This window comes from Mesoplodon bidens, assembly GCF_964165515.1.
Source record: "Mesoplodon bidens genome assembly, chromosome: 8".
Lineage (NCBI taxonomy): Eukaryota > Metazoa > Chordata > Mammalia > Artiodactyla > Ziphiidae > Mesoplodon > Mesoplodon bidens.
Window position 1 is genome coordinate 45266366 of NC_138165.1, and position 20964 is coordinate 45287329.

A 20964-nucleotide genomic window follows, 5' to 3' on the forward strand; every position below is an offset into this window, starting at 1 on the left:
TATTATCATTTGATTAAAGAACAAATTCATTTGATTCAGACAAAATTATTTGCTACCCCTTAAAATGAATACATTTAAGAGCCCATCCATGAAAAAGCAAAGTTGATATATAAGGGAATTATACCAAATGGGTAACAGTGGCTCTCTGTAAGGAATGGGATTGTAGGAAGTTGTAAAAATGACTTAGTTGTAACTATTCTTTTATTTTTACTTAATAATTTAATTATTAGATTAAATTTTTGTAATTAGTATCAAATTAATTACAATTAAACAGTATGTTATACTTTTGATATAAAGTTGGAACAAAGAAATATAAGAAATATAAATATATTTAGTGAATAATGACTATAAGCAAATAAATTATAATTTTCAGCTGACTTATCAAGATTAATTATAATTAATGTGCTGAATTTGAATATTAGTAAACAAGCTAACACTTTAAACATTAGTAATGTATTAAAAGTAAAATGACTCTTACTTTAAAGGAGGATTCAGGTAATTCATGCTAAACTTTCTTTTGACTTTAAGCTGCCGACAAGAGTGCCAACGTGATGACTTTCTGGGTACCGTTGCTGTAAACAAGCATATATTCCGTTCCTGCTGTGTGAAAAGGAGCCACATGTAATGATTGTGGTCTTATTCAAGGACAGAGTGCTGATGATATCATTTCCATAGACAGTACAATGCTGCAGCTGGCTCTGTCAGTCTAGGAGGAGAGTGCACTTAAAAAAAGACCATGAAGTAATTTGCAATTCAGGGGCAGTGTTTTAAAGGAAATGAGCTGGAAGTCTACTCACTAAAGTCAAAGGAAACCTTGTGCTTTTTTTTCTTTTTAATGTTTTTGTGTCTTCAAAGTGTAACCATACCAGCTTGCATAGCCCACATTAGGAACTCAGGAAGGGGTGGACAGTGTTAAGAATTTTGCTTTTTGGGAAAGTTCTTTGGCGGGAGACCTTGGAAGAAAATATTATATACGTGTCTGGAATTTAAACCTATATTGCTAATTTCATCTAAGACATTTAAGAAATGTGTTTCAGGGATATTTATTAGTTATCTGTTCCCTTGTAGTGCAAGGCTGACAAGCATATAAGTGCACGAGTCCCAACAGCATGAAAGCAAGGAGTCAGAGTTCCCACCCTCCTTGGCTCAAGGAAACACAAGTGAGTAGCATTCAGTGGAGCAATAACCTGACCAAAAACCCATTAAGTGCATAGCTAGTTTTCCTAGGACAGTATTTTAGCTACAAGTGATTTTTTGACACCATGTGTATCTCCTCACTCCTCTTCTCTAGTGTCGAAAAATGTATCTTTCAGCTTCTATGTACAATAGCAAAATAAAATTCAACAGATACCTGAATACCTACCATGTCTTAGAGATGGTGCTAGGGGTCAGGGACGTAGAGAATGAGACCACGTATGTTCCCAGGTTGCTTAATCTCATGGGGAAGATTTATGAACAGTTAGCTTGGGCAGTGTTAGAAACATAACATTAGACATGTAAGTATTTCTGCTTCTGGTTGTAAGATTTCTGGCCCAAAACTCATGAGAAATAAATCTGTGCCAGAGCATCTCTTTCTTTTATTAGGTATCAGTCACATAGCTTGGTTCTTCTTTGGGATGTATTTCTTTCATATTTGTGCTTACTGACTCCTCTTTCACCCTATATTGTGGGAATTCCTCAAGACACACCACCACTCTGCTACTCCAGGTCATTCAGGGTATTACCAAACCTCCCTCTCCGTCCCTGACCATTTGCTTTTTATTGAGACTCGTGTTGCCTACAGACATATGTTGCCTGTGTGATTTCAGATGTCTGAAATGTGATGTGTATGTCAGGAAAATTCATCTTCTCTACTACCCACCTCTTGCTTCCTTTTTCCATTTTCTCAAATTTCATTACCATTGATCTTCTCTTGGTCCTTCAAGTAACAACCTCCTTACATAGAATGGCCTCTCCTTTTCCCCTCCCTCTCTCCGTTCAACCTTTGTTACCAGCATCTGTGTTTCTTTCCTTCTTTCCAACTTCAAACAAACATTTGGAAAGTTCTCCTGGTTTAAACTCAAAACTTTATTCCTTCCTCAAGTCTGTTCTTTCAAAATTACTGCTCAAGTTATTTAATACTAATCAGTTACATTATCACAAAAGTACTAGTATACCAAGTATTATTTTTAAAAGATAGATTTAGCAGAACAATGACAACATTTCAAAGAGATGTTTGCTAGTGATTATACATTTAAATAATGTTCTGTATGCATGTACTTCTTGAATTCTCAGTCCACTCAACAAAAATGGTATTAAAATTAATTCTAAGGTATTGTTTGAAAAGTAAGTGGATAGAGAACGGCTCTGAGTTGAACTTTAACATGTATTCAGAGGTTTTTCTAGTTGTCCAGACGTTTATCCTTTCCTCCTTCAAATACTGGAACCAGCTAAATAAGTCCGTTGAACCAAAAATCCCATAAAATGATCAGATGCTGCTGAATTCAGCTGGCTGATTTTCTGCAGATTTACCTATTTACCTGTAAACCAATACTTTTTTTTTTCCTTAACAACTTTTCTTTACAACAAAATAAGTCAGAGATTCCTTGAAGTTGTTTATTTCTCCCATAATTGTCCAAGGCAGGTGTTCCAGTTTGATGGCCAGGTCCTTCCGTCTTGTGACTCTGCCATCCCCAAGGCCTTGCTGTTAACTGCATCAAGCCTGAAGAAGGGGACAGAGCATGGAGGAGATATGTCTGCTTCTTAAAGGCCTCAGCCCTAAAAGTGGCATGCCTGACTTCTGGTCATATTCCATGGGCAAGAGCTGGTCACATGGCCACCAAAAGATCCAAGGGAGGCTGGGAAATACAGTCCCTGGCTGGAGAGCCACTTCCTGGTCACCACAGTATCATTATCAATGAGTGGGATTTGGTAGACAACAACTCTCTGTCATGTAGGGCATTTGGACAAGTTGACAAATAATTACAGTATGGCAGTAAAGAATACGTTTAACTCGGTTAACTCAGACTGGGGGACAGGTCAAGGAAGGCTTTGGGGAGAGTGGCATTTGAGCTGTGTCTTAAAAGAAGAGTGAAAGTTAACCAAGTGAAGAAGAGGAAAATGATTTTAGGCAGAGAAAACGTGAAAGATGAGGAGGTATAAAAGTATGATTAGGAGAACAACAGTAGTGCAGTATAAGTGGATTGCATTGCAGAGCTGTGATAAGGTGAGCCGAAAGACTCAAAGGAAAACTTGCGTATTCAAAATATTTTGTAGGATGTAGAATCCACAAGGTTTGGATGGGAGATGAGGTCTGAGATAGTGAGAGGTCATACCACCTATGGCCTTGTAACCACGGGGGAAATTTTGGATTTTATTGTAAATAAGGCTAAACTAAGGACACACATGTATTTATTCAATCACAACAACCATATTCTGCCCCTACTCCCCAGAATACAACATTTCCTAAATGGTACATGTCAACGTAGTGTACTAGCATGGGACTCATTATTTTAGAGTGACATTGACATGTTTATTTGAATTAATGTTCTCAGCTGAGCTGTCTCATGGTGAGAACAAGTTCACATGCAACAGAAATGAAGACAACAGGTATAGGGAGAGGAGAGAGAATGAAAATAATGCCAAACAATGCTAATGTGAATGTTGTCTAAAATGAAACGTTTTGGGTATGGTTTTGCAAAAGCCAAGCCAAGATTCAATGTTGAGGGTAGTCTCCAAAAGGAAAGTTTTCCTCTCATTTAAGATAATGGTGCCATTTCCCCCAAAGGCTGTGGTCCAATTCTCGTGGTGTCTATGACAGGCACTGGCCCAACAACTCCATGCAGAGGATTTGGGGAAGAGTTCAAGAGAGGTTCAAGAGAATTTATATTAGAAAACTACTGCTTCTAAACAAGAATCTGGGACATGATGATATGAAAATGCACTTTTCAAAAGAGCCCTCTTTAGACTCAAGGAAAAATTTTAGGAAAGGGGAAGGTCTCAGAGTTGAAGAGCAGACTTTGACACAGTTGCCTGTAGGATATGATATGAGAGGCATTTCTGAGAGGACTTCCTATTCAAAACGGCAATGTAGCTAATTTTGAATAGCTAATCCCCGGACCCCTTGCTAACCCCAGGAACTTTCCAAAGTGCTTGGTATTAAAATATCATTCCATTGGTCAGGGTGAGATTTTTGTCTCTTAGAGTACAGTGGAATTGCCTTTACCCTGATATGACGGGTGCATTAATAGCCGAGTAACAGACAGGAATCCCATTTTGTAGAGTGTCTCCTGAAGCACCTAACTCCACCCACAGCAGGTGCCCCTTCTCGCCCACGTGAGGTATTGCAACACTTCAGTGGACAGCTCAGCTCTCCTCTACCATTTTCCTTACTTTCCTTTCCCCAAGCTCAGCAGACAACCTTGCTTCATAGTTTAAAAAAAAAAAAAAAAGTCAAGGCTATGAGGTGTTAATTTCTTGACTTCACTGCCCTCTTATCTACATATTTACCTCCCTCTGCCCATTTCTGGGAATTTGTTTCCTCCACTCACTGAGGAAAGACAGATTCTACAAAATGTGTCCTTGAATTTCTAGACATCTAGGCAAAAAGGATTTCCAAAAGGGAGGGAAGCAGGTGGCGGTGCTGTGAGGAGAAAACTGACCTTGCCCTTGGGCCCCATCTCTGCAGGGGAGGTGGTATAGGCTGGTGGTGGCCAGCCAGGGTTTTAGCTGGATTCAGTTTTGAATCGTCTCTCCATCCCTTACTGATTGTAATTTGGAGCAAATTAATCTCTGAGCCACCTCTTTTAGCTTCACTTTTCTTCAGAAAATCGGAATAATGTCTACTTTGTAATGAGAATTAAATGAGATCATACAAGTGTGGAGGAAAGAAAATGTAATTTAAAAACCTAATTTCAGAGGCTTCCACATGAAACGTCCTCAACAGAGGAAAACATATCCTTTTGATTAGGAAAGCATATTCATGGGCCACCTACTTCTGAGAGGCAAAGTACAGACCCAGCTGGATCAGAGAGGTTGGGATATAGTGGGTATAAATGTAGCTTGCTCTGAGTAAAGAAGCAGTGAGACTTTCAAATTTTCTCCCTGAAACCCAAGGAAAGCAGTTTGGACCCTGGAACTAGAGGAAAAAGCAATGGGGGAATAAGCCCAGAGTGCTCTTCCCAAAGGCATAGTAGATAATAAAGTGACGGCTGCTTTTTCTTTGGTGCTCCAGTTTCTTGTTACCCTTTCCTGTGTCTTCAGTGAAGCTTTGCAGCTTCCTTAGATTTGTATTAACACTGCCTTAAGGAATCAGTGGAAGGTCATGTTCAGAGCAGGCTGGGGCAGGCCACAGGATGTCGATAGGGAATCAAGAGTTGCGTCTAGGGACTGTGAGCAAGTGGTGAGAAGAACCACCAGGAAAATGTAACTTCCTCTCTGGCGCTCCTCAGAAATATTAGGAAGGGAGCTGGACTCTCCTAGTTATCCATTTATTTGCATTTTGTAGTCTTTGCATCCCTTTGAGCCCAAAAACCTGGAGGACTTGGGGACAAGTGAAATACACTGAGTACTTTGTACTGCCACCACCTTAGAATAAGCTACCACCCCCTCTAACTTGGACTACTACAAGTGCCTCTTAAACGTACAGCATCTTCCATTGTCACTTCCAATCCATTCTTCATACAATTGCCAAAAGAAGGTATTTTAAGCATAAAATGGATCAAGCCACCACCCTACTTAAATCTTTTCTTTGGCTTCCCACTGGATAAAATCCAAACTCCTTATCTTGACCTATTAGGCCTGCATGTTTCCATGAGCCGTGTGGTGTCCAATGGTCCCCTTCACCAACAGTGCTCCAGGACCCTCAGGGTCCGTACACACCCTTCTGTCTTCTGAACTCCTCCTCCTCCTCTTCTTCACGTGTCTGGCTCATCCCACTCAGGTCTCAACACCAGTGTCACCTTCTTGGTGTGATCTTCCCTGGCCACTCTAGGTAAACTCTAGGTAAATAGGTCTCACCCTCTGACCCTTGCTATTATCTATTGTGATACTCTGGCTGTTTCTTCATCACACTTACCCAGTTTTGTGATTATTCATCTTTTTGCTTTCTTATTTACTATCTGTCTCCATGAGGGCAAAGGCTTTGAGTACTTCACAAACCCCACCATGCATCTAGCACCTGCTTTAGTGCCTGAACCCTAGTATAGGCACTCAATAAATATTTGAAGGATGGATGGATGAATGAACATGCATCCAGAATAACACCATTCAATAGAAATATAATGTGGGCCACATATGTAATTTTAAATTGTTCAGTGGCTACATGTAAAAGAAACAGTAAAATTAATTTTAATAGTGTATTTTATTTACCCAGTGTATCCAAAATCTTATCATTCCAGCACGTAATCAACATTAAAAATTATTAATGAGAAATTTTACATTTTTTTGTACTAAGTCTTAAAAATCCATTGTGTATTTTACACTGTCATCACATCTCAATTTGACCTAGCCACATTTCAAGTGCTCAGTAGCCACATGTGACTCTTGGCTCCTGTACTGGACAGTGAGGTCTAGAGCATACTAGGGCTTAATATGTGGTAACTGTTACATGATAATAATGCAAAGCTTCAGCTGAAGAAAGGCTCATTTTGAGAGCTGCAGAGAGGAGATGTACCTACTGGCCAAGTCAACAGTACACCTGAGGCTTCATTCACCCGCTAGCATCTGGAAAGACAGGGAGACCTAGCGTGCCCTAATGGATGAGTAAGGCCACTGGAAGAGGAGTAAGATGGACATCTGTGCAAAAGCCCTTGCCTTCCAGATGCCGCAGAGCGAGTGCAGAGAGGACAGCAGAAGAACAACAGGCTTGCTGTATGAGTGGGAGGACAGTGGACAGCAGGCTTTGCTAGAAAGGTCTCTGCCAGCGGAGTATCTCAGAATGGAATCCATGCAGACACCATCTGAGATCTTACAGAAACATACTGTTTCTGGGGTTTGTTGGTAACAGAGTATGTAACACTGATTTTTTTTTTTTGGTGATTTTTTTTCTTATGATTAAAACTTCCTTTGGCTAATTTGTGGCCAGCATGCTTCCAGTTAGGAAGTTAGAACCAGCCAATTAGGCTGTCTCCTGAAGAGTTTTAACCAGTTTTCTGGGTAGGAAATTGTCTCCTAAAAAAGTGACTTTTAGATGAGAGCCTCTCACTAGATAATATTCACCACTGCATCCATGGCACAGTGCTTGGGAGAAAAATCCATTATGTATAGTTAAAACTCAGTTGTAATACTCTGAGAGTAAAATGTGTGTAGTATAAAGAGGTAAGCCACTTACTGGTATCCAAAGCAAGAAATGTCTCCCACCCACATTACATTTCATCGCTCAATGCCATTATCATCTCTTGTCACTGTGAGTTCCTGAATCAGAGGGACAATAGGGCAATTAGTGCCAAGTCACTGAGCCCACCTCTTCGCTCTTACAGAGCAATCTGGGTAGTGGATTCTGAATCGTTTTGCACAGAGAGTTCCCAAAGACGTCAGTGGAGATCTGTAAGCAGGAGCACATTTATGGATATTTGAGAATTCAGCAGCGCAGATCTGAGAACCCAGCCCACAGTCCAGAGTGAACAGTTCTAACATGTTGACGTCTCCTGAAAATGAAGACCCGTTCTTTGCAAGTTTCAAAGAATATCTGGCAGTAATATTTTGTTGGAGATCCATGATTTACAAAAGGTCCAATAATTTTGGTGAGAGGTTTCCTTAGTGGGGTGAGGAAGGTAAGACTTTCCCCAGCACAAAGAAGGCTGCTAATTTGATAAATTATCAGCTGTGTTTGACAACAAACAGAAACACGCCATGGGACTTCCGGGTAAGATGGCGGAAGAGTAACACGCGGAAATCACCTTCCTCCCCACGGATACACCAGAAATACAGCTACATGTGGAACAACTCCTACAGAACACCTACTGAATGCTGGCAGAAGACCCCAGACCTCCCAAAAGGCAAGAAACTCCCCACATACCTGGGTAGGGCAAAGCGGAGAGATTCCCGCACAGAGGATCGGTGCCGAGCGGCACTCACCAGCCCGAGAGGCTTGTCTGCTCGCCCGCCAGGGCGGGCGGCGCTGGAAGCTGAGGCTCGGGCTTCAGTCAGAGCGCAGGAAAAGGACTGGGGCTGGTGGCGAGAATTCAGCCTGAAGGGGGCTAATGTGCCACAGCTAGCCGGCAGGGAGTCCGGGAAAACTCTGGAGCTGCCGAAGAGGCAAGAGACTTTTTCTTCCCTCTTGGTTTCCTGGTGCGCGAGGAGAGGGGATTAAGAGCGCTACTTAAAGGGGCTCCACAGACGGGCGCGAGTCGCGACTGAAAGCGCGGAGCCCAGTGAAGGGCGTGGGACGCTGGGGCTGCTGCTGCCGCCGCCAAGAAGCCTGTGTGCGAGCGCAGGTCACTGTCCACACCGCCCTTCCGGGAGCCTGTGCAGCCCGCCACTGCCGGGGTCCCGGGATCCAGGGGCAGCTTCCCTGGGAGAATGCACGGCGCGCCTCGGGCTGGTGCAACGTCACGCCGAACTCTGCCGCTGCAGGCTCGCCCCGCACTCCGTGCCCCTCCCTCCCGCCTGGCCTGAGTGAGCCAGAGTCCCCGAAGAGGCTGCTCCTTTAACCCTGTCCTGTCTGAGCGAAGAACAGACGCCCTCCGGTGACCTACACACAGAGGCGGGGCCAAATCCAAAGCTGAGACCCAGGAGCTGTGAGAACAAAGAAGAGAAAGGGAAACCTCTCCCAGCAGCCTCAGAAGCAGCGGATTAAAGCTCCACAATCAACTTGATGTACCCTGCATCTGTGGAATACAGGAATAGACAACACATCATCCTAAATTGAGGAGCCAGGAGTCAGTGCTGTGCCTCTGAGGTGGGAGAGCCAACTTCAGGACACTGGTCCACAAGAGACCTCCCAGCTCCACATAATATCAAACGGCGAAAATCTTCCAGAGATCTCCATCTCAACACCAGCACCCAGCTTCACTCAACGACCAGCAAGCTACACTGCTGGACACCCTATGCCAAACAACTAGCAAGACAGGAACACAACGCCACCCATTAGCAGAGAGGTGGCCTAAAATCATAAAAAGTCCGCAGACACCCCAAAACACACCACCAGACGTGGACCTGCCCACCAGAAAGACAAGATCCAGCCTCATTCACCAGAACACAGGCACTAGTACCTTCCACCAGGAAGCCTACACAACCCACTAAACCAACCTTAGCCACTGGGGACAGACACCAAAAACAATGGGAACTACGAACCTGCAGCCTGCAAAAAGGAGACCCCAAACACAGTAACATAAGCAAAATGAGAAGACAGAAAAACACACAGCAGGAGAAGGAACAAGATAAAAACCCACCAGACCTAACAAATGAAGAGGTAATAGGCAGTCTACCTGAAAAAGAATTCAGAATAATGATGGTAAAGATGATCCAAGATTCTATTTCCCAGATCCAAAATCTTGGAAATAGAATAGACAAAATGCAAGAAACAGTTAACAAGGACCTAGAAGAACTAAAGATGAATCAAGCATTGATTAAAAACACAATAAATGAAATAAAAAATACTCTAGATGGGATCAATAGCAGAATAACTGAGGCAGAAGAACGGATAAGTGAGGTGGAAGATAAAATAGTGGAAATAACTGCTGCAGAGCAAAATAAAGAAAAAAGAATGAAAAGAACAGAGGACAGTCTCAGAGACCTCTGGGACAACATTAAACGCACCAACATTCGAATTATAGGGGTTCCAGAAGAAGAAGAGAAAAAGAAAGGAACTGAGAAAATATTTGAAGAGATTATAGTTGAAAACTTCCCTAATATGGGAAAGGAAATAGTTAATCAAGTCCAGGAGGCACAGAGAGTCCCATACAGAATAAATCCAAGGAGAAATACGCCAAGACACATATTAATCAAACTGTCAAAAATTAAACACAAAGAAATCATATTAAAAGCAGCAAGGCAAAAACAACAAATAACACACAGGGGAATCCCCATCAGGATAACAGCTGATCTCTCAGCAGAAACTCTACAAGCCAGAAGGGAGTGGCAGGACATAATTAAAGTGATGAAGGAGAAAAACCTGCAACCAAGATTACTCTACCCAGCAAGGATCTCATTCAGATTTGATGGAGAAATTAAAACGTTTACAGACAAGCAAAAGCTGAGAGAGTTCAGCACCACCAAACCAGCTTTACAACAAATGCTAAAGGAACTTCTCTAGGCAAGAAACACAACAGAAGGAAAAGACCTACAATAACGAACCCAAAACAATTAAGAAAATGGGAATAGGAACATACATATCGATAATTACCTTAAATGTAAATGGACTAAATGCTCCCACCAAAAGACACAGATTGGCTGAATGGATACAAAAACAAGGCCCATATATATGCTGTCTACAAGAGACCCACTTCAGACCTAGAGACACATACAGACTGAAAGTAAGGGGATGGAAAAAGATATTCCATGCAAATGGAAACCAAAAGAAAGCTGGAGTAGCAATTCTCATATCAGACAAAATAGACTTTAAAATAAAGACTACTAGAAGAGACAAAGAAGGACACTACATAATGATCAAGGGATCGATCCAAGAAGAAGATATAACAATTGTAAATATTTATGCACCCAACATAGGAGCACCTCAATACATAAGGCAAATACTAACAGCCATAAAAGGAGAAATCGACAGTAACACACTCATAGTAGGGGACTTTAACACCCCACTTTCACCAATGGACAGATCTTCCAAAATGAAAATAAATAAGGAAACACAAGCTTTAAATGATACATTAAACAAGATGGACTTAATTGATATTTATAGGACATTCCATCCAAAAACTACAGAATACACATTTTTCTCAAGTGCTCATGGAACATTCTCCAGGATCATATCTTGGGTCACAAATCAAGCCTTGGTAAATTTAAGAAAATTGAAATTGTATCAAGTATCTTTTCTGACCACAATGCTATGAGACTAGATATCAATTACAGGAAAAGAGCTGTAAAAAATACAAACACATGGGGCTAAACAATACACTACTTAATAACGAAGTGATCACTGAAGAAATCAAAGAGGAAATTAAAAAATACCTAGAAACAAATGACAATGGAGACACGACGACCCAAAACCTATGGGATGCAGCAAAAGCAGTTCTAAGAGGGAAGTTTATAGCAATACAATCCCACCTTAAGAAACAGGAAACATCTCGAATAAACAACCTAACCTTGCACCTAAAGCAATTAGAGAAAGAAGAACAAAAACATCCCAAAGTTAGCAGAAGGAAAGAAATCATAAAAATCAGATCAGAAATAAATGAAAAAGAAATGAAGGAAATGATAGCAAAGATCAATAAAACTAAAAGCTGGTTCTTTGAGAAGATAAACAAAATTGATAAACCATTAGCCAGACTCATCAAGAAAAAAAGCAAGAAGACTCAAATCAATAGAATTAGAAATGAAAAAGGAGAAGGAACAACTGACACTGCAGAAATACAAAAGATCATGAGAGATTACTATAAGCAACCCTATGCCCATAAAATGGACAACCTGGAAGAGATGGACAAATTCTTAGAAATGCACAACCTGCCAAGACTGACTCAGGAAGAAATAGAAAATATGAATAGACCAATCACAAGCACTGAAATTGAAACTGTGATTAAAAATCTTCCATCAAACAAAAGCCCAGGACCAGATGGCTTCACAGGCGAATTCTATCAAGCATTTAGAGAAGAGCTAACACCTATCCTTCTCAAACTCTTCCAAACAATATCAGAGGGAGGAACACTCCCAAACTCATTCTACGAGGCCACCATCACCTTGATACCAAAACCAGGCAAGGATGTCACAAAGAAAACTACAGGCCAATATCACTGATGAACATAGATGCAAAAATCCTTAACAAAATACTAGCAAACAGAATCCAACAGCACATTAAAAGGATCATACACCATGATCAAGTGGGGTTTATTCCAGGAATGCAAGAATTCTTCAATATACGCAAATCAATCAATGTGATACACCATATTAACAACTTGAAGGAGAAAAACCATATGATCATCTCAATAGATGGAGAGAAAGCTTTCGACAAAATTCAACACCCATTTATGATAAAACCCTGCAGAAAGTAGGCATAGAGGGAACTTTCCTCAACATAATAAAGGCCATATATGACAAACCCACAGCCAACATTGTCCTCAACGGTGAAAAACTGAAACCATTTCCACTAAGATCAGGAACAAGACAAGGCTGCCCACTCTCACCACTCTTATTCAACATAGTTTTGGAAGTTTTAGCCACAGCAATCAGAGAAGAAAAGGAAATAAAAGGAATCCAAATTGGAAAAGAAGAAGTAAAGCTGTCACTGTTTGCAGATGACATGATACTATACATAGAGAATCCTAAAGATGCTACCGAAAAACTACTAGAGCTAATCAATGAATTTGGTAAAGTAGCAGGATACAAAATTAATGTACAGAAATCTCTGGCATTCCTGTACACTAATGATGAAAAATCTGAAAATGAAATCAAGAAAACACTCCCATTTACCATCGCAACAAAAAGAATAAAATATCTAGGAATAAACCTACCTAAGGAGACAAAAGACCTGTATGCAGAAAATTGTAAGACACTGATGAAAGAAATTAAAGATGATACAAATAGATGGAGAGATATACCATGCTCCTGGATTGGAAGAATCAATATTGTGAAAATGACTCTACTGCCCAAAGCAATCTACAGATTCAATGCAATCCCTATCAAACTACCACTGGCATTTTTCACAGAACTAGAACAAAAAATTTCAAAATTTGTTTGGAAAAACAAAAGACCCCGAATAGCCAAAGCAATCTTGAGAACGAAAAACGGAGCTGGAGGAATCAGGCTCCCTGACTTCAGACTATACTACAAAGCTACAGTAATCAAGACAGTGTGGTACTGGCATAAAAACAGAAAGATAGATCAATGGAACAGGATAGAAAGCCCAGAGATAAACCCACGCACATATGGCCAACTTATCTTTGATAAAGGAGGCAGGAATGTACAGTGGAGAAGGGACAGCCTCTTCAATAAGTGGTGCTGGGAAAACTGGACAGGGACATATAAAAGTATGAGATTAGATCATTCCCTAACACCATACACAAAAATAAGCTCAAAATGGATTAAAGACCTAAATGTAAGGCCAGACACTATCAAACTCTTAGAGGAAAACATAGGCAGAACACTCTATGACATAAATCACAGCAAGATCCTTTTGGACCCACCTCCTAGAGAAATGGAAATAAAAACAAAGATAAACAAATGGGACCTAATGAAACTTCAAAGCTTTTGCACAGCAAAGGAAACCATAAACAAGACCAAAAGACAACCCTCAGAATGGGAGAAAATATTTGCAAATGAAGCAACTGACAAAGGATTAATCTCCAAAATTTATAAACAGCTCATGCAGCTCAATAGCAAAAAAACAAACAAGCCAATCCAAAAATGGGCAGAAGACTTAAATAGGCATTTCTCCAAAGAAGATATACAGACTGCCAACAAACACATGAAAGAATGCTCAACATCATTAATCATTAGAGAAATGCAAATCAAAACTACAATGAGATATCATCTCACACCAGTCAGAATGGCCATCATCAAGAAATCTAGAAACAATAAATGCTGGAGAGGGTGTGGAGAAAAGGGAACACTCTTGCACTGCTGGTGGGAATGTGAATTGGTACAGCCGCTATGGAGAACAGTATGGAGGTTCCTTAAAAAACTAAAAATAGAACTACCATATGACCCAGCAATCCCACTACTAGGCATATACCCTGAGAAAACCATAATTCAAAAAGAGACATGTACCAAAATGTTCATTGCAGCTCTATTCACAATAGCCCGGAGCTGGAAACAACCTAAGTGTCCATCATCGGATGAATGGATAAAGAAGATGTGGCACATATATACAATGGAATATTACTCAGCCATAAAAAGAAACGAAACTGAGCTATTTGTAATGAGGTGGATAGACCTAGAGTCTGTCATACAGAGTGAAGTAAGTCAGAAAGAGAAAGACAAATACCGTATGCTAACACATATATACGGAATTAAAAAAAAACAAATGTCATGAAGAACCTAGGGGTAAAACGGGAATAAAGACACAGACCTACTTGAGAATGGACTTGAGGATATGGGGAGGGGGAAGGGTAAGCTGTGACAAAGCGAAAGAGAGGCATGGACATATATACACTACCAAACGTAAGGTAGATAGATAGTGGGAAGCAGCCGCAGAGCACAGGGAGATCAGCTCGGTGCTTTGTGACCGCCTGGAGGGGTGGGATGGGGAGGGTGGGAGGGAGGGAGATGCATGAGGGAAGGGATGTGGGAACAGATGTATATGTATGACTGATTCACTTTGTTATAAAGCAGAAACTAATAAAAAAAAGAAAAAAAAACACGCCATGAAAACACAACTGTTCATTTCAGACTATATTAATAGAAAAATCTGGTAAACAAAGAAGATTAGCACAAGAATGTTCTACCAAGTAGATCTAGTTTCTCCAAGGAAATGTTAATCCATACTTGCTACAGGCTTTCACATTAAAAATAAAAAATGAGTCATCATTGTCTCACTGATTATTTTAAGAGATTTTATAAAGGTTAACGGGTGTTTTGAGTCAAATGAGTCTCCTTTTTTATTTCTTTTTCTCCCCTTCAAATACTTATAATGAAACAAAACATTAAAATATATTTTTAAGTTCTTAAGGGGCCCTTGCCAGTTTCATTTCTCTTTCCCTCTTAAACTATATTATTATGTCTGAGCTCCAGTATATTTTCTACTTGCTGTATAGGCATGTATCCAGAGATAAAATACAATATTGCCTTTGCATATTTTAATTTTCAAATAAATGGTAACTACTGCTAATACTTTGTGTCTTCTTGCAGAAATTTCTGTGAACATACAAGCATATATGATTTTTTATATACATAAGCTCATATACGCATTTCTACACCTTGTGCTTTTCACTTAATATATCTTAGGTATCTTTTTATATTTACCTATGTAGAGCTACCTCATTCAACTTAACAGCTCTGAGTATTCCATGTTAGATGCACCTCAGTTTATTACCCCAATTTCTTATCAATGGGCATTTAAATTGTTTACTTTCTCCTATTGCAAAAATTCCTCTATTACAAATATTGCTGAAAATATTTCTGTGTACTTAAAAAAGTATACTTATGAACTAAATTTCAAAGGCTGTGTTCATTTTAAATTTCAATAGTCATAACTAAATTGCTCTTCAAGCAGTATGACAGTGTTTGTTTCCCCCTATTCTGGGTATTGTCAGATGATTTGATGTTAGTCAAGCACTGGTGAAAAATGGCATTTTATTGCTTGAATTTGCAATTTTCTAATGTGTGCAATAAAAGCTCTTCATCTGCTTATTGGTCCTTTTTTATCCTGTGAACTGCCTATTCATAGCCTTTTCTCATTTTTAAAATGTGATTCCTTTTTCAAGTTGCTATACAAGTGCTTTTTTATATTAGGGAAATTCAACCCATTCTCGTATGTATCGCAATTTTTTTTTTTACCAGTTTTCTTTTGACTTTGTTTATGGTATTGTTTAAGTTACAGAACTCTGCAGAATTTGATTCTTTCTTACTTCTCTTTCTTATCTAGTCTGGGTCCTTGCCACTCAAAGATTTCCCATTGAACAATTACAGAACCAAAGTGGGGCATTACTAATAAACCTGCCTCACAAAATTGAGGAATCCCAGACCTTGGAATGGTTCAAACAGGCACTAAAATTTATCTGACAGGACTGTTGTGTGGAGGACAGGGAGACTGGATTTGAAGATATTAAAGTTCCTTCCACTTTTCAGTAAAACCCATGGTGCTATGAAGAATCTGCTTGGAGTCATTTTTTGGAGTCTTTTAGAATGAGCCTTTTTGAGTTCTTATTGTCTGTAGTTACTTGCATTTACTGTAGGAGACATCACTGTCTTGGCTGCAATTTATGCTCATGTGGCTCTCTGGAAATAAAAGAGGTTGGAAATGTGCGACTCGGGCTTACGGCCAATACTCCCCTCCCCCACTCCACACCTCCTCTGCCCTCGAAGGTCCCAGCACCTCCGTGGCCCAGGTGGGGAACGAGGAGTGGGTTTGTGTGAGGCCTCCAAGGGCTGTTGTGGGACCATCTGTTGATCAGCCAGAATGAAATAAACAGCAAATGTTAGTAGTCATAATAATCCATGGTTGCCCTGAAAAACAACAAACTCTTGAGTAAAATCAGCATTAGTGTACTCCAAACAACCGTCACATCTCAGGCGCCTCAGAGTGAGCTTGCTATTTGGTAGTCAATGACCTTTCAGTGCCAGCCTGCCCCTGGATGTTACTGGAGGGGGACCAACTGCTTTCCCAGAGTGCTTGGGGCACCTTCCGACAGCTGTGTTTGCCCAACTGTTTGATGTCACCTTCCTATTTAGTCTGCGGACTAGATCTGAGAAAAGAAAACACAGCACAACAGCAAGTTCTAAACTGTAAATATGACATGGCAATAAAATGGCTTGTCTGCTTAGATATTGGGAATGCTCCATAGAGACCAAAAGGCTGGAAAGGGAGGATAGGATAAGATTTGGAATCCCCATTTCTAAATTAAGGCCTTCAGAAGTCTGGATTTGTTTAGCATGTAAATTCCTTGGAACTGGCATTCCTCAATTGATTGGAGAGTCTGAATCTGGGCTGCTGACAGTCTAGAGGAGAGTGATGGGTACAGCAGAGTGATTAATCATCTCATTTCTTTAGAAATGGAAACAAAGATCCTCCGTCATTGTGCTGTGGCTTAGTGGTAAGGGATCTAGAGCGTATCTGGAAACAGTCCCCTAGTTCTGGCACTACCTGGGCCAAGACATTTTATCTCTAGGCTTAGTTTATCTCACTTTGCCCATCTGTGTAATGGGAGGGTCAGACTTCATTAGATTGTCTAATGAAACTCTAAGAGCTTCAGTAACCTTTGCAAAGTTAAACAGAGACCAGAAACTATCCAGGAAACCTTGACTTTATCCATAAAAAGGGCTTATAAAGACTTTAAAAAATGTCCCCTGTGAATTTTATATAAATTTCGCCACTCCCTAAATCTTCTCTATCTTTCTTTGGAAACTAACTCCAAGGAGCGTTAGTTTCATGAATCTACTCACAGGAGCAAAGGGAATTTGACCAGCTGGAATAACTCCTCAAACTTTTAAACTCTGAGTCCAGATCTTGTCTATCACTGTCATTGATAACAGAAACAAATATATATTGAATATTTACAGTAAGTAAGAAACTTAACTTTGCCAGGAACTTGATTAAAAATAAAATCGGCCCTATGCCTAACAGACAGACTCACATGGTCATTGTAGAGGTAAATTTCAGATAACAAGGTAAAACACAGGGGTGGCATTTTTTGGATTACAGTGGAAAATGGCATCAGGATGCTCTGGATGGGGAAAGCCCTGACAGGAGCCTTGAAAAAGGAGGCCTCAGAGAGTGAAGTGAAGCTGGGATGTGCTCCAAGCCAGGAGGAATTATGCACAAGGGCACACAAGAGCAATATTTGGGAGACACTGAGCAGATGAGCCTCTGAAAGACAGGACCAGTGAAAGTGAGTGGCCAGCAGATTCGGCTGGAAGTGAGGTTGGAGGTTTTGGCAGAAACTGCTAGTTACTTACTCTGATATCTTTTCTTCTCCTCCTTAGTAATCTAACCCTGATTTTTAGCTGAGCTTCTTACTGCTCAGAATTAGAGATTACTTTTTCCAAGTTCCTTTGCAGTTAAGTGTGAACATGTGGATGAGTTCCGGCTTATAAAATATTGATACAAGCAGAAATGTTCTGGGGGACTCTAGGAAAGTGCATGTTTATCTTTCCCCTTTTTTTCCTGCTACTTGGAATGCAGATGAAGAGGCTTGAGCTCTAGCAACCATCTTGGACCAGGAGGTGATTTGAGAATGAGTATCGCATGCTAAAATTTCTAGAGAAAAAAGGAGGAGACTGGGTCATTAATAATGCTTGGAAGCTGCATACTAGCCCAAGACTGCTTATCTTCAGACTTGTTTTACATGAAAGAGATTTTTAGGGCATAATTCTTTAGTATTTTTCTTTAAAAAAATTCTTTTTATTAAAGTATAGTTGATGTATAATATTACATGTTACAGGTGTACAATATAGTGATTCACAATTTTTAAAGGTTATGCTCCATTTTTAGTTATTATAAAATAGTGGCTCTGTTACCTGTGTTGTACAATATATCCTTGTAGCTTTTTTTTTTTTTTGGCCACACCATGCAGCATGTGGGATCTTATTTCCCCAACCAGGGATCAAACCCGTGCCCCCTGCAGTGGAAGCTCAGAGACTTAACCACTGGACCACCAGGGAAGTCCCCCTTGTACTTATTTACTTTATGCATAGTAGTTGGTACCTCTTAATCCCCTACTCCTATCTTGCCCTTCCCCCTTTCCCTCTTCCCACTGGTAACCACTGGTTTGTTCTTTATATCTGTGAGTCTGTTTCCTTTTTTATTATACTCACTAGTTTGTTTTATTTTTTAGATTCCACACATAAGTGATATCATACAGTATTTGTCTTTCTCTGTTTAACTTATTTCACTTAGCATAATATCCTCCAAGTCCATCCGTGTTGTGGCAAATGGCAAAATTTCATTCTTTTTTATGACTGAGTTGTAGTTTCATTGTGTATGTATATATATATATATGTGTGTGTGTATATATATATATATACACACACACACTTTCTTTATAGTAATTTCTAATAAAGTTCAATGAAGTTAAGGATAATAGTAGTAGCTAACCTTTTTTTTTTACCATGTGTCCTGTATTGCAAAAAGTATATTACATGTATTATTTAATTTAATGCTAACAATAACTCTGTATGCTAGGTACTGTTGTAATCTCTACATTTCACATGAGGAAACCGAGTCTTGGAGAAGCTAGTAACTTTCCCAAGGTCACACGGCAGGTTCACAATAGAAATGGACAATATTTCCCTACTTGTTTAAGAAGAAGGTTAATGAGTTCTCTCTGTCACCCCAGACAGGTGTAAGCTGAGTCTGGGGTGCTGAGCAGAGATTTCTAGGCTAATAGGAGGATTTATCTGGCTGGTTCAGAGAGCAGGACATCAATTTTGACTCTCTGGGTTTTGAGGACATTTTGACTGTGCCGTCCAAGCATACTATCTGTAGTGATGTTCTTTTTAAATATATCACAGGAGAGAGTTAAAATATGAGAAATACATGTAAGTTAAAGGCAAAAAATGAACCCCCTGTTTATAAATTTATCTCCTTTCTTACAGATTCAAACAACGCATTTGGGGTATGAAGATAAAAGCTTTGCTTATGAACCATGTGTGAGCCACAGTGACTTTAGGAAATGATGATTCAGCAAATGATTCAACGAAAGTTGACAGTAAGCAAACTATTTCAAGTTCTCTTAGAGTCGTAGAGTTGGAAGGACTGTGGGATGCTGAGGGCCCCCCAGCATTCCTAATCAGAGGTTGTACAGCCGTCTTCCATACCCTTTGAGTTACAGCAACTATTACCTCACCAAGCAGGCTGCTCCTTCGTCAGACAGCTCTAGTTATAAGAATGTCTCTGTCTATGTTAGCCCCTAGTCTACCCGTCTGTGACCCCCCTCGCCCTCCATTGAGCCTCATTCTGCCATTTGGAGCTGTTCAGGGATTCTGTCTAATTCCTCTTCCACATAATATTAACCTATGACTGTGTTTCCAAGTTCCAACTCTGAGGTTGCCTACCTCTGAACAAAAACTAAAACTCTGTGTGTGTGTGAGAGAGAGAGTGTGTGTGTGTATGTCTGTGGCATTGAGGGGAGGAAGAAGAGAAGACCAAGTCAGATCACTACTCCAGGACCGGCTGGTTCACTCTGGTGCTTGAACATGCACGTCTGAGCCTACATTTGCTCAGTGCTAGCTGGGCTTGTTACTTTCAAAGGTGGTTTTGCCTAGTGCTTTCTAGCTCAGAACATCCAACTGCTCTTTGTGTTGCCTGTGAGTTAACGCATGAAGGAGGATGAGAGTGACTCCTGGGAAAGGGGACTGTCTTCAAGTTTACCTCAGTCCATGGAACCCTCAGAGGATGGGCATCCAGATGAGCTATCATTCCAGGAAATACCTCTCTGCCCACACCCCCTCCTCCACCCCCAACACACATACCCTGAGCCCTGAATCAAAGGTAGGGCTGCTGCCACAAAGCTGATGAGGGACAGCTCGGTGGCTCATTAAGAACCGGAGAGGCTACAGCTTACCACAGCTCCACAGGCATCCCAGTGACAGGGATACTCGAAAGGAGACACAGAGTCTGATGCTGGCTGTTTGATGTGGGAGCCCAGCCACACACACAGGAGAGAGGGCTCTGGTGTCAGCGCTGCAGCTAAATAGCCATCTTCCTTACCTTCTCTGATGGCCAGTGTCCTCATCTATCAAATTTGGTAGGAATCCCTGCCTTGCAGGCCTTAGCACCGATGTTTACTCAGTAGCTCTAAACTTCCTTCCTTTCTTGGCTCAAAATGTTAAGGCAGGAAATAACTTAATGAATATCATTAACTTGAGATTTCCTTTGTGGTTCATTATAAGGAAAAGAAGGAGAGAGAGAGAGAGAGAGATAAATGAATCAAAGGCAGCTGGGTTTGGTAGGATGAACATTGGCCCAGGAGAATCAGGACCCCTGGACTTTTAGCCCCAGGTTCTGCTGCTAACTGGCTGTGTAACCTCGGGCAAGTCAATTGACCTCTCTGGGTGGGCCTCATTTTTCTCATTTCTAAAATGAATGCCATAAACTGGGAAGTAATTTCTAGTGTATTATACTCACAAAAATTCTAATCCTGTTCTCACTCATTCAAGTTTGTTGTGTACCTTTCACACACCAGGAACAATTTCACAGCCAGGAGCAACTCCCGAGGTCCC

General features: G+C 40.6%; 1 protein-coding gene across 1 annotated transcript in view; it reads left to right on the top strand.

Moving 5' to 3' along the window:
* The first annotated feature begins 410 nt into the window (after positions 1–410).
* The window catches only part of NEB (nebulin), a 289834-nt gene continuing 269280 nt past the window's right edge, over positions 411–20964 (top strand). The window contains exons 1-2 of the mRNA XM_081243154.1: positions 411–1160; positions 19339–19451. The gene's annotated coding sequence lies outside the window, so the exon portion shown is untranslated. The remainder of the gene's footprint in view (positions 1161–19338; positions 19452–20964) is intronic.